This window comes from Pezoporus flaviventris, unplaced genomic scaffold (assembly GCF_033815535.1).
Source record: "Pezoporus flaviventris isolate CSIRO_AGI_PZ_B2104156 unplaced genomic scaffold, CSIRO_AGI_Pfla_v1 ptg000116l, whole genome shotgun sequence".
In the NCBI taxonomy this organism is placed as follows: Eukaryota; Metazoa; Chordata; class Aves; order Psittaciformes; family Psittacidae; genus Pezoporus; species Pezoporus flaviventris.
Genome location: NW_026892664.1, coordinates 1,978,115 through 1,990,068, shown reverse-complemented (window position 1 = coordinate 1,990,068; position 11,954 = coordinate 1,978,115). Strand labels below are relative to the sequence as shown.

The window sequence follows — 11,954 nt, the reverse complement described above, 5'->3', positions numbered from 1 at the left end:
AAAAAGAATAAAACCTGCCAAAAATTGGGCAAAAATAAGGTAAGAACGACCAGCAGTTGCTTAGAAATAGCCAAAAAAGACTTAAAATGAGTTAGAAAGGGCTAAAAACGGCTTAAACCAAGTCAGGAAAGGGCAAAACGAGGTTAGAAATAGAAAGAAATTGGTAAGAACCAGACAGAAAGGGTTTGGGAATGGCCAAAACGGCTTAAAAAGAGTCAGTATTGCACAAAAAACCGGTTAGATATAGCTCAAGCCAGTTTAGAAATAGGTAAGAAAAGCTTAAACCAGGCTAGAAACTTCCATAAATAGTTCACATTTAGCCAAAAATGGAATAAAACCTGCAAGAAATTAGCAAAAATAAGATAAGAATGACCAGCAATTGCTTAGAAATAGCCAAAAAAAGACTTAAAATGGATTAGAAAGAACCAAAAATGGTTTAAACCAAGTTAGGAAAGGGCAAAAATGGTTTAGAAACAGAAATCCATTGGTAAGAACAGTTGAAAAATGGTTGGGAAATGGCCAAAATGGCTTAAAAAGTCAGTATTGCACAAAAAAGGGTTAGAAATAGCTCAAGCCAATTTAGAAATAGATAGGAAAAGGTTAAACCAGGCTGGAAATGGCAAGAAACAGTTCAGACTTAGTCAACAATGCATAAAATTACTAAGAAGTTGGCAAAAATAAGATAAGAATATCCAGCAATTTTTTAGAAATAGCCAAAAAAAATTTAGAATGGGTTAGAAGGGGGCAAAAATGGTTTATACCAAGTCAGGAAAGGGCAAAAACAGGTTAGAAATAGAAAGAAATTGGTAAGAACTGGACAGAAATGGTTTGGGAATGGCCAAAAGGACGTAAAAAGAGTCAGTATTGCGCAAAAAAGGGTTAGATATAGCTCAAGCCAGTTTAGAAATAGGTAAGAAAAGCTTAAACCAGGCTAGAAACTTCCATAAATAGTTCAGAAATTGCCAAAAATGGAATAAAACCTGCAAGAAATGAGCAAAAATAAGAATGACCAGCAATTGCTCTAGAAATAGCCAAAAAAAAAGATTTAAAATGGGTTATACAGAAGCAAAAATGGGTTAAACCAAGTCAGGAAAGGGCCAAAACGGGTTAGAAATAGAAAGAAATTTGTAAGAAATAGAGAAAAATGGTTTGGGAATGGCAAAAATGGCTTAAAAAGAGTCGGTATTGCGCAAAAAAGGGTTAGAAATAGCTCAAGCCAGTTTAGAAATAGCTAAGAAAAGCTTAAACCAGACTAGAAACTTCCATAAATAGTTCACATTTAGCCAAAAATGGAATAAAACCTGCAAGAAAAAATGGGCAAAAATAAGGTAAGAATGACCAGCAATTGTTTCGAAATAGCCAAAAAAACCTTAAGAGGGTCAGAAAGCGCCAAAAATGGTTTAAACCAGGTTAGAAAAGGGCAAAAATGGTTTAGAAACAGAAAGAAATTGGTAAGAACAGGACAAAAATGGTTTGGAAATGGCCAAAATGACTTAAGAAGAGCTAGAATTGGGCAGAAAAGGGTTAGAAATAGCACAAGCCAGTTTAGAAATAGCTAGGAGAAGGTTAAACCAGGCTGGAAATGGCAAGAAACAGTTCAGACTTAGTCAACAATGCATAAAATTACTAAGAAATTGGCAAAAATAGATAAGAATGTCCAGCAATTGTTTAGAAATAGCCAAAAAAGAATTAAAATGAGTTAGAAAGGGCTAAAAACGGTTTAAACCAAGTCAGGAAAGGGCAAAACCAGGTTAGAAATAGAAAGAAAATCGTAAGAACTGGACAGAAAGGGTTTGAGAATGGCCAAAATGGCTTAAAAAGAGTCAGTATTGCACAAAAAAAGGGTTAGAAATAGCTCAAGCCAGTTTAAAAATAGGTAAGAAAAGCTTAAACCAGGCTAGAAACTTCCATAAATAGTTCACATTTAGCCAAAAATGGAATAAAACCTGCAAGAAATGAGCAAAAATAAGATAAGAATGACCAGCAATTGCTTAGAAATAGCCAAAAAAGACTTAAAATGGTTTAGAAAGAACCAAAAATGGTTTAAACCAAGTCAGGAAAGGGCAAAACCAGGTTAGAAATAGAAATAAATTGGTAAGAAATGTTGAGAAATGGTTTGGGAATGGCCAAAATGACTTAAAATGAGTCAGTATTGCACAAAAAAGGGTTAGATATAGCTCACGCCTGTTTAGAAATAGGTAAGAAAAGCTTAAACCAGGCTAGAAACTTCCATAAATAGTTCAGAAATCACCATAAAATGGCTTAAAACTGGCAAGAAATGGGCAAAAATAAGATAAGAATGACCAGCAATTGTTTAGATATAGCCAAAAAAGACCTAAAATGTGTTAGAAAAAGCCAAAAATGGTTTAAACCAAGTCAGGAAAGGGCAAAAGCTGTGTAAGGAACAGAAAAAAAATTGGACAGAAAGAACAGGACAGAAATGGTTTAGGAATGGCCAAAATGACTTAAAAAGAGTCAGTATTGCGCAAAAAAAGGGTTAGAAATAGCTCAAGCCAGTTTAGACATAGGTAAGAAAAGCTTAAACCAGGCTAGAAACTCCCATAAAAAAGTGAAGCATTAGCCAGAAATGGCATAAACCAGGTAAGAAATGGGCAAAAATAAGGTGAAAATGACCAGCCATTGTTTAGAAATAGCCAAAAAAAACTTAAAGTGGGTCAGAAAGGGCCAAAAATGGGTTAAACCAAGTTAGGGAAGGCCAAAAAAAGGGTTAGAAAGAAATTGGTAAGTACAGGACAAGAACGGTTTGGAAATGGCCATAATGGCTTAAAAAGAGTTAGAATTGGGAAAAAAAAAAGGTTAGAAATAGCTCAAGCCAGTTAAGAAATAGCTAAGAAAAGCTGAAACCAGGCTAGAAATGGCCATGAATTCTTTAGGAATTGCCAAAAAAGGCTTAAAACTGGTAAGACATGGGCAAAAATAAGATAGAAATGGTCATCAATTGTTTTGAAGTGGTAAAAAATGCTTCAAACAGGGGACAAGCAGGCAAGAATGGACTAGGAATAGCCAAAGAAAAAGCCTTAAAACTGGTAAGAAATGGCCAAAATTAGGATAGAAATGGCAGTAATTTTTTTAGAAATAGCCAGACTTAAAATGGGTTAGAAATTGGCAACACTGGGTTAGGAATGGCTCAAACCGAGTCAGGAAATAGCAAAATGGGTTAGAAATGGCAAGAAATTAGTAAGAAATGGACAAAAAACGTTTGGAAAAGGTCAAAATGGTTCAAAAAGTGTTAGAATTGGGGAAAAAAGGGTTTGAAACAGCCTACACCAGTTAAGAAATAGCTAGGAAAAGCTTAAAATAGGCTAGAAACTTCCATGAATAGTTCAGATTTAGCCAAAAATGGAATAAAACCTGCAACTCAATCATGTACCAAGGAAAGAGTCAGGGTATTTTCAGCTCTGTCTTGAACACTGCCAGCCATGGGGCAGCCACAGCTTCTCTGGGCACCCTGTGCCACTGTCCCACCACCCTCACAGGGAGCAACTTCTAAGATCTCATCTCAATCTCCCCTCTCTGTCACGTTAAAATCGTTCCCCCTTGGCCCATCCCCACAGGCCCTTGCTCTCCCCACAGGAAATGAGGGCAGATCCCAGGATCATCCCTCGGCAGCCGCAGCGCTCCCGCTGCCGGCTCAGCCAGCCCAACTCACACACCGAGTCCAAAGCAGCCACTCTGGGGAAGTCTCTTGAGGTGTTCTGGCAACTCCTACAGCACCCCAAGATCGCCATCGCCACCCACCTCCTTCCACGCTCCTCTGTCCACAGGCGGCACCGGCTCCGAGACACCAAGATGGGAACCACCAGAGGAGCTGCTCTTGCCTCCTCCACCGGTAGCTTGTGTTCCGTGGGGCAGCTGTCGTCTCCCGGTGCCTCTGCCGGAGGGTTCTGTGGGGTTCTGTGACCTCACACACCTGAACACGGGGAGTTCCAGAATCAGCCACCCCTGTGGTCTCCATGTCCCCAAGGTCGTTGTGATGCATGAGCTCTGACTGGGTCCATGGGGTGCTCTGGAGGTGCTGCAGGCATTCTCTGGGATTCTCTAGGGGTATCCCCAGGATGCCCTGGGAGTGCACAGAGACACAGGGCCGTGGAGCAAGCTGCTCTAGTGGAAGGTGTCCCTGCCTGTGGCTTTGGGGGTTGGAGCTGGGTGAGCGTGGGCTCTTTAAGGAGGGAGAGCCCTGCAGTAACCAGTGCAGAGGAGAGCCCTCCCCTCCCTCGGGAGGCTGCATCTCCCGGGGCTGCCCTGCGCATCCAGGTCCGTGTTCTTTGACTTTGCAATCCTGTTTGAGTGTTGGCCTCAAACACATTGTGGGTGCGTGCGTGGGTTTTGGGGGGTTCCCTGTAGAAACGGCTTCATGTAACCAAAAACGGGGGTGGGGTGGGCGGGGAAGGTGCGGGGGGGGGGTCATTAAGTGCCTGTTGATGAACTGTCTGTGGGGAAGGGGAGGGATGGGCCTCACCTCCCCCCCAGCACCCCAAAACGGGGGGGTGGATGTGGGGGAGGGTCCCCAATGGACACAACCTCCCATCCCCCACCCGGGGGTCCCTCCCTCTTTATACCAGGTATGGGACAGGGGAGGATAAAGGGGGGGATGGGGGGGGGGGGATGGTGTCTATCCAAAGCCTTATTGACACCGATGTAAATGGGGGGGAGGAGGAGAGAGGGGAGGGGTCACCTTAAGAATGTATGAAAAGGAAACTTAACCAATAAATAAAGATTTCACAGGAAATCGAGGCTCCCTCTCCCCCCCGTGTTTCGGCCTTTCCTCATCCCCGTTCCGCGATGCTCTTCGCACTTCCGGGTTGGTTGCCTCCGTTGCCTAGCAACGGGGTCTCCACATACCACTTCCCGCGCGTTGCCAGGCGGGGCAGGGACCTACTTCATTTATGGGCCCTTATTGTGGGCCCTACTTTATCGGGGAGGTATTATTGTAGGACCCAATTTGCTGAGGGGGTTATTAATGTAGGGACTACTTTATTTACATGTTGTTATGGGAGGACCACCGGTATTTACAGTTTCATTACCGCAGGACCTACTTTATTACAGGTTATGGTATGTCCTGCTTCATCTACATGTTGTTATTGAAGGACCTACTGTATTGGGGGTGGTTGTTATGTCAGGACCCGCTTTATTGAGTAATTTACTTACAAGTTCTTAATGTAGGACCTACTTTATGTACCTGTCATTAACATAGATCCTAATTTACATATTCCTGTAGGTCCTACTTTATTCCCAGGCTGTTATTGTAGGTCCTGCTTTATTAGGGGGTTTATTATGTCAGGACCTGCTTTGTTTACACTTTTGTTACTGTAGGACCTGCTTTATTTATGTGTTACTGTAGGCCACACGTTATCTGTGCATTGTTACTGGAGGCTCTGCTCTGTTGACATGCTGTTACTGCAGGCGGGAGGAGTTTATTAATGTGTAGCCCTGCTTTGCATCTCATTAACATGGGCGCAACCTCATTTACACGTAATTAACACAGGACCTGCTTTATTTACTGCTTTATTTCTATAGGACCTACTGTATTCCCCTTCTAGGACTCTCTGCCATCCCTAGGGCACGTCTGATTGGCTGCAAGGGGCTCTGGGCGGGGCTAAAGGGAGAAGGGAGGGGTCCTCGGGGGAGGGGCCCCTTTCCTTTCCCAGCATGCTCAGCGCTTCCAGCAGCCCCTGCCCTTCTCCCTAAGGCCTGAAAGGGGCGTGGCCAAAGGGGTGAGCTCACGCCCCCTCTCCCTTAAGCCCCGCCCCTCCCTCCCCCTCTTTGCTCACCTGGGCCTGCAGGGGGCGCAGCTGCGCCTGGAGCTTCCCATTGGATGCGCCCAGAGCCTGGAGCTGGATCCAGCGACGGGACTGGAAGGGGTGGAGGGGGGGGACACAAGGAAATGAGGGACCCCAAAGCCATGGGAGGGACCCAAATACCCCCCAAGACCCCCAAACACCTTAAATATCGCCCCATATTTCCCCACAAGCCTCTCCCTTAACCCCAAACCCATCCATAACCCCCAGATCCCCCTCACAGGACCCCCAAAATTCCCCCCTAAAGCCCCAAACTCCCCCATGTCATCCCCTATAGACCCAAAATCCCCCTCCAGGACCCTCAGATATCCCTCATCCCTCCCAAAAAGCAGCGCTGGGACCCTTTAGGGACCCCAACCCCTCCCCATAACCATCAAATTCCACTTCCCAGACCCCATCCAAGCCCATCAGGACCCCCCCAAATCCCCATATTCCCCCGTTGGCACCCACCAGCCGCTGCTTCCCCTCCTGCAGCTGCCTCCTCAGTGGCCCCAGGGCAGTTTCTGGGGAGTCCATGGGGCTGCCCCGTAGCTCTGGGCCCTGCTGGATCTGGGCCCCCTGAGCCCCTGAGAGCCCCGTGGCCTCCAGCATCAACCTGGGGGGCAAGGGGGGCCCCAAAGCCAAACGTTGAGGGGAGCTTGGGGAGCCCAAAGGGGTCCAGATCCCATTTTGGGGGGTGGAGGTTGGGGACCCCCAAAAGGGCTGCAGGGACCATGGAGGGGTTGGGGGCACCCCAAAAGGTCCCAGCACTGGGTTTAGGGAGAGTGGGGGGGAACTTTAAGGACCCCTATGAGCCCAGCACTCACTTCAGAAGGAAACCCAGGGGGGGTTTAAAGTATAGAGGGGGTCCCTAAAGGGTTCTGGGGTTCAGGAGTGGGGAGGAAAAGATCATGGGGGAGGGCCCAGGGGCAGTTTTGGGGTGCAGGGGGGGAAACCGGGCTGCAGGATGCATTCAGGGGGTCCTTGAGAGGGTTTTGGGTGCATGGGGGAATCCATAGGGTGGGTTTGGGGTGCAGAGGGGTTGTTTTGGGGGGCACAGTGGGTGCTTTTGGGGTGCAGGGGGTTGGTTTGGGGTGCAGAGGTGTGTTTTGGGGTGCAGGGGGGCAGTTTTGGGGTGCCATGGGGCTTCTGGGATGCATGGGGGTGGTTTTAGGGTGCAGGGGTTGTGTTTTGGTGTGCAGGGGGCATGGTTTTTGGGTGCGGGGGGCATTTTGGGATGCAGGGGGTTGTTTTGGGGTGCAGGGGAGATGGTTTTGGAGTGCAGAGGGGGTGTTTTCGGATGCAGGGGGGATGGTTTTGGGGTGCAGGGGGGTGTTTTGGTCCCTGTGTGACCCCCCAAAACCCCACACAGCCCCCCAAAACCCTCAAACGCTCCCCACCCTGCCCCCCAAACCTGAATCTCCTTGAGGTGCTGGTACCTGAGCCCCGAGTTAAGGAGGAAACCTGGGGGGGGGGGGTTAAAGGAAGGGTTGGGGGCGTCGGGGAGGATCATGGGAGGGAATTGGGGGCTCCTGGGGATCCCAATGGGATTTGGAGGGGTCCTAAAGGAATTTGGGCTCCTCTGCATGGATCTGGGAGAAGAAAAGGGGTTGGGGGTGGGGGGGTCACAAGGTGGAATTGGGGGGTGCTGGGGGGTTGTTGGGATCCCAATGGAATTTTGGGGGGTCCTAACAGGCAAAGGGGTTTGGGGGGGTCCTGAGGGGTTTTGGAGGCTCCCCAATGAGCTTGGGGGTCCCCCCCCACTTTGGGGTGCAGCGGATACCACAGCAGGTTCCCTTTGATCTTCTTCACATTCCTATAGGAACACACCCCCCCCCCCCCCCCCCGCGCCATGTATTTTAGGGACCGATCCGAGGTTTGGGGTCCCTCCAGATGTTGCAGTTCCTCCCCCCCAGATGTTGGGGTGCCCCCCTCACCGCGGGTGCCGCACGTGGCCCATGATGTACTCCCGGATGGGGGCACAGGGCCCCGTGCACAGCCTGGAGGTGGGGGGGAGACAAAGAGAGGGGGTCAGGAGCACCCCAACCCCCCCAGGACCCCAAAAGCCCCCACTGGGGGGTCCCGCGGGCTCCAACCTGCGCAGGTCGGGATCGGAGAGGAGCTCCAGCTCCGCCATGATGGGCGAAATTGGCGGGAACTGGACGGGACCAAACTGGGGCGGGCGCGGGGGGGAGGGAGGGGGCGGGGCCCGGGCCCGATCCTGGCCCCTGCGCGCCCCCCGTAGCCCTCTCCCCCCCCCCCCCCCTCCCCCTCGCGTCACGTGGTCATCACCCAGCACCGCCTCCTGCCCCACCCCCTCGGGCTCTTCGCCCTCCAGGTCACCTCGGGTCACGTGGGGCGGGGCCTCGGCACCCCCCGCACTATAGGGGTGCCCCATAACTTTGAGGGGGGCACAGAGGGGGTGCCCCATAACTTGGGCGGCTCCATAGGGGTGACCCGGACCCCGCCCCATAACTTGGGGGGCTCCACAGGTGGGGAGCCCCATAACTTGGGGAAGGGCACAAAGGGGGACCCTCAGACCCCACCCCATAACTTGGGGGCACAAAGGGGGGGTCCATAGTGGGGACCCAGACCCCGCTTCATAACCTGGGGGGGACAAAGGGGGCACCCCATAACTTGGGGGGCTCCATAGGGGACTTCCAGAGCCTGCCCCATACTTTGGGGCCCACAAAGGGGGCGCCCCATAACTTGGGGGTCCCAGTGGCCGCCCCCCAACACCCCATAGCGCGGGTCCTGGCCGCCCGCTTGGGGGCGCTGTTGCACCGGGCCCCGGTGCTGCTACGGGAGCGGCGCCGCTCGGTGCTGGGGGCGCTGCTCCGTGAGGGGGGGCACCGGGGCTTCCCCTCCCGGCTCTCGCCGCTGCTCCGGGGGCACCGGGACCCGAACCCGGGAGCTCGGGGCTCGAACCCGGGGTCCCTGGAGCCTCAATGGGAGCCGCAACCGGATGCGCGGCGGGACCGGGGCATCCCCAGCCCCATCTTTAGATCCAGTGCGGAGCAGTGGGAAGTGAGTTGGGAATGGGGGTAACGGGTGGCAAGGGGGGGCAATGGGTAATGGGGGGTAATGGGGTAACAGGGGCAATGGGGGTAATGGGGAGCATTGGGGGTAATGGGCAATGGGGTAATGGGGATAATGGGGGGCAAAGGGGGCCAATAGGGTCAATGGAGACAATGGTGGCAATGGTGTCTCTCCCCCCCACCCCAGAGCCCCCCCTCCAGGAGCCCGGTTCCGCTCTTCCAGCCCCATGGAATTCCGTGTCCGCGCTCCCCCCTACAACCGGATCCAGACATAGATCCGTGTCCATGTGTGGAGCATCCGGATCTGGATCCAGATCCCATAGGATCTGCTCCCAAGCACCAGGAGCTGTGATGCCAATGGGATCCCGTGCTCCCAGATGATCCAAGGCTCTGGAATGAGGCAGAGCTGCAGCACGAGCCGGTGCTTCGGGGTTGGCTTGGGCTGTTTTAGGGGTGGTTTTGTGTGTTTTGATGTGGTTTTTTCCTCTTTCGGGCCTGTTTTGGGTCTGTTTGGGGGCTCTGAGCCTGTGTCCCACAGGAGAAGCAGGACAAGGTGTTTTTTTGGTGGGTTTAGGGTGGTTTGGGGTTGTTTTGGGGGTGGTTTTGAATAGTTTTTGGTTGGTTTTGTGCTTTTTTGAGCCTGTTTTGGGGTGCTGAACTTGTGCCCACAGGAGAAACAGGACAAGGTGGGTTTGGGGTGGTTTTGTCCAGTTCTGCGGCTCTGACCTGTGTCCCATAGGAGAAGCAGGACAAGGTGATTTTGGGGTGGTTTTGTCCCATTTTGGGGGTTGTTTGGGGTGTTTTGGCCCACTTTTCTCCTGTTTTTGTCCTGTTTTGGGGCTCTGACCCTGTATGCCATTGGAGAAACAGGACAAGGTGGTTTTGGGGTGGTTTTAGGGTGGTTTGGCCTTGTTTTCGGTCTGTTTTTGGTCTGTTTTGGGGCTCTGACCCTGTGTCGCCTAGAAGAAGCAGGACAAGGTGGTTTTGGGGTGTTTTGGGTTGGTTTTGGCCTGTTTTTGGTCTTTTTTGGGGCTTTGACCCTGTATCCCATAGGAAAAGCAGGAAAAGGTGATTTTGGGGTCGTTTGGGGGTGTTTGGCCTTGTTTTTGCCTGTTTTTTGGCCTGTTTTGGGTCTGTTTGGGGGCTCTGACCCTGTATCCCACAGGAGAAGCAGGACCAGGGTTTTTTGGGGTTGTTTTGGGTCTGTTTTGTGGCTGATTTTGCTGTTTTTGTCTTGTTTTGGGTCTGTTTTGAGGCTCTGACCCTGTATTTATTTTCAAGAAGGGGAAAATGGATGACCCGGGGAATTACAGAGCAGTCAGTCTCACCTCTGTGCCTGGCAACATCTTGGAGCAGATTCTCCTGGAAGGCATGCTAAGGCACATGAAAATCAACAAGGTGCTTGGTGACAGCCAGCAGGGCTTCACTGAGGGGAAATCCTGCCTGACCAATGTGGTGGCCTTCTATGATGGGGCTACGGAACTGATGGACAGGGGTAGAGCAGTTGATGGCATCTACCTGGACTTGTGCAAAGCGTTCGACATCGTCCCACACGACATCCTTGTCTCTACATTGGAGAGACATCAATTTGATGGATGGACCACTTGGTGGATAAAAAACTGGCTGGATGGCCACATGCAAAGAGTTGTGGTCAATGGCTCAATGTCCGGCTGGAGACCAGTAACGAGTGGTGTCCCTCAGGGATCGGTGTTGGGACCGGTCTTGTTCAACATCTTCGTCGCTGACATGGACAGTGGGATTGAGTGCGCCCTCAGTGAGTTTGCCGATGACACCGAGCTGTGTGGTTCGGTTGATACCCTGGAGGGAAGGAATGCTATCCAGAGGGACGTTGACACGCTTGTGAGGTGGGCTGATGCCAACCCCGTGAGGTTTAACCATGCCAAGTGCAAGGTCCTACACCTGGGTGGGCGCAATCCCAGGCACAGCTACAGGCTGGGCAGAGAAGAGAAGGCTGCGTGGAGACCTCATAGCAGCCTTCCAGTATCTGAAGGGGGCCTATAGGGATGCTGGGGAGGGACTCTTCATTAGGGACTGTAGTGACAGGACAAGGGGTAATGGGTTAAAACTGAAAGAGAGGAAGTTTAGATTGGATCTAAGGAGGAAATTCTTTCCTGTTAGGGTGGTGAGGCACTGGAATGGGTTGCCCAGGGAAGTTGTGAATGCTCCATCCCTGGCAGTGTTCAAGGCCAGGTTGGACGAGGCCTTGGGTGGCATGGTTTAGTGTGAGGTGTCCCTGCCCACGGCAGGGGGGTTGGAACTGAATGATCTTATTGCCTCATAGACCCATTATATCCTCATAGAGCCCCATTATTGCCCCATAGAGCCCCATTATATCCCCATAGACCCCATTATTGCCCCATAGAGCCCCATTATTGCCTCATAGAGGCTCATAATTTCCGCATAGAGCCCCATTATTGCCGCATAGAATCCAGTGTAACCCCATAGAGCCCCATTATTTTCTCATAGACCACATAATATCCCCATAGAGCCCCCTTATAGCCTCTTAAAGGCCCATTATAGCCTCACAGACCCCATTCTTGCACCATAGATCCCCATTATAGCCTCATAGACCCCATTATAGTCCCATAGAGCCCCATTATTGCCTCATACAGCCCAATTATTGCCTCATAGTGCCCCATTATAGCCTCATATAGCCCCATTTTGCCTCATGGAGCCCCATTATAGCCCCATACGGCCCCATTATTGCCTCATAGAGTCTCATTATTGCCTCATAGACACCATTATTGCCTCACAGACCCCCCTTATAGCCCCACAGAACCCCATTATTGCCCCATAGAGATCCATTATTGCTCCAGAGTGCCCCATTATACCCCAATAGAGCACCATTATAGCCCTATAGAACCCCGTTACTGCATCATACAGGCCATTATAGACCCATACAGCCCTATTATTCCCCCATAGAAGCACATTATTGCCTCATAGAGCCCCATTATTGCCTCGTACAGCCCCATTATTCCCTAATAGAGCTTCATTATTGCCTCATAGAACCCCATTATAGCCCCATAGAACGCCATTATTGCCACATAGAGCCCCATTATTGCCTCATGGGGCTCATTATTACCTCATACCCCATTAT

At 50.8% G+C, this 11,954-nt stretch overlaps 1 long non-coding RNA gene across 1 annotated transcript; it reads right to left on the bottom strand.

The window, feature by feature from the left end:
• Positions 1 to 7,202: 7,202 nt before the first annotated feature.
• On the bottom strand, positions 7,203 to 7,801 carry LOC133282348 (uncharacterized). Its single transcript, XR_009747632.1, has 3 exons — positions 7,736 to 7,801; positions 7,582 to 7,614; positions 7,203 to 7,237 (listed from the first exon to the last, which is right to left on the bottom strand). It is a non-coding gene; the product is annotated as an uncharacterized LOC133282348 (long non-coding RNA).
• Between the last annotated feature and the right edge of the window lie 4,153 nt (positions 7,802 to 11,954).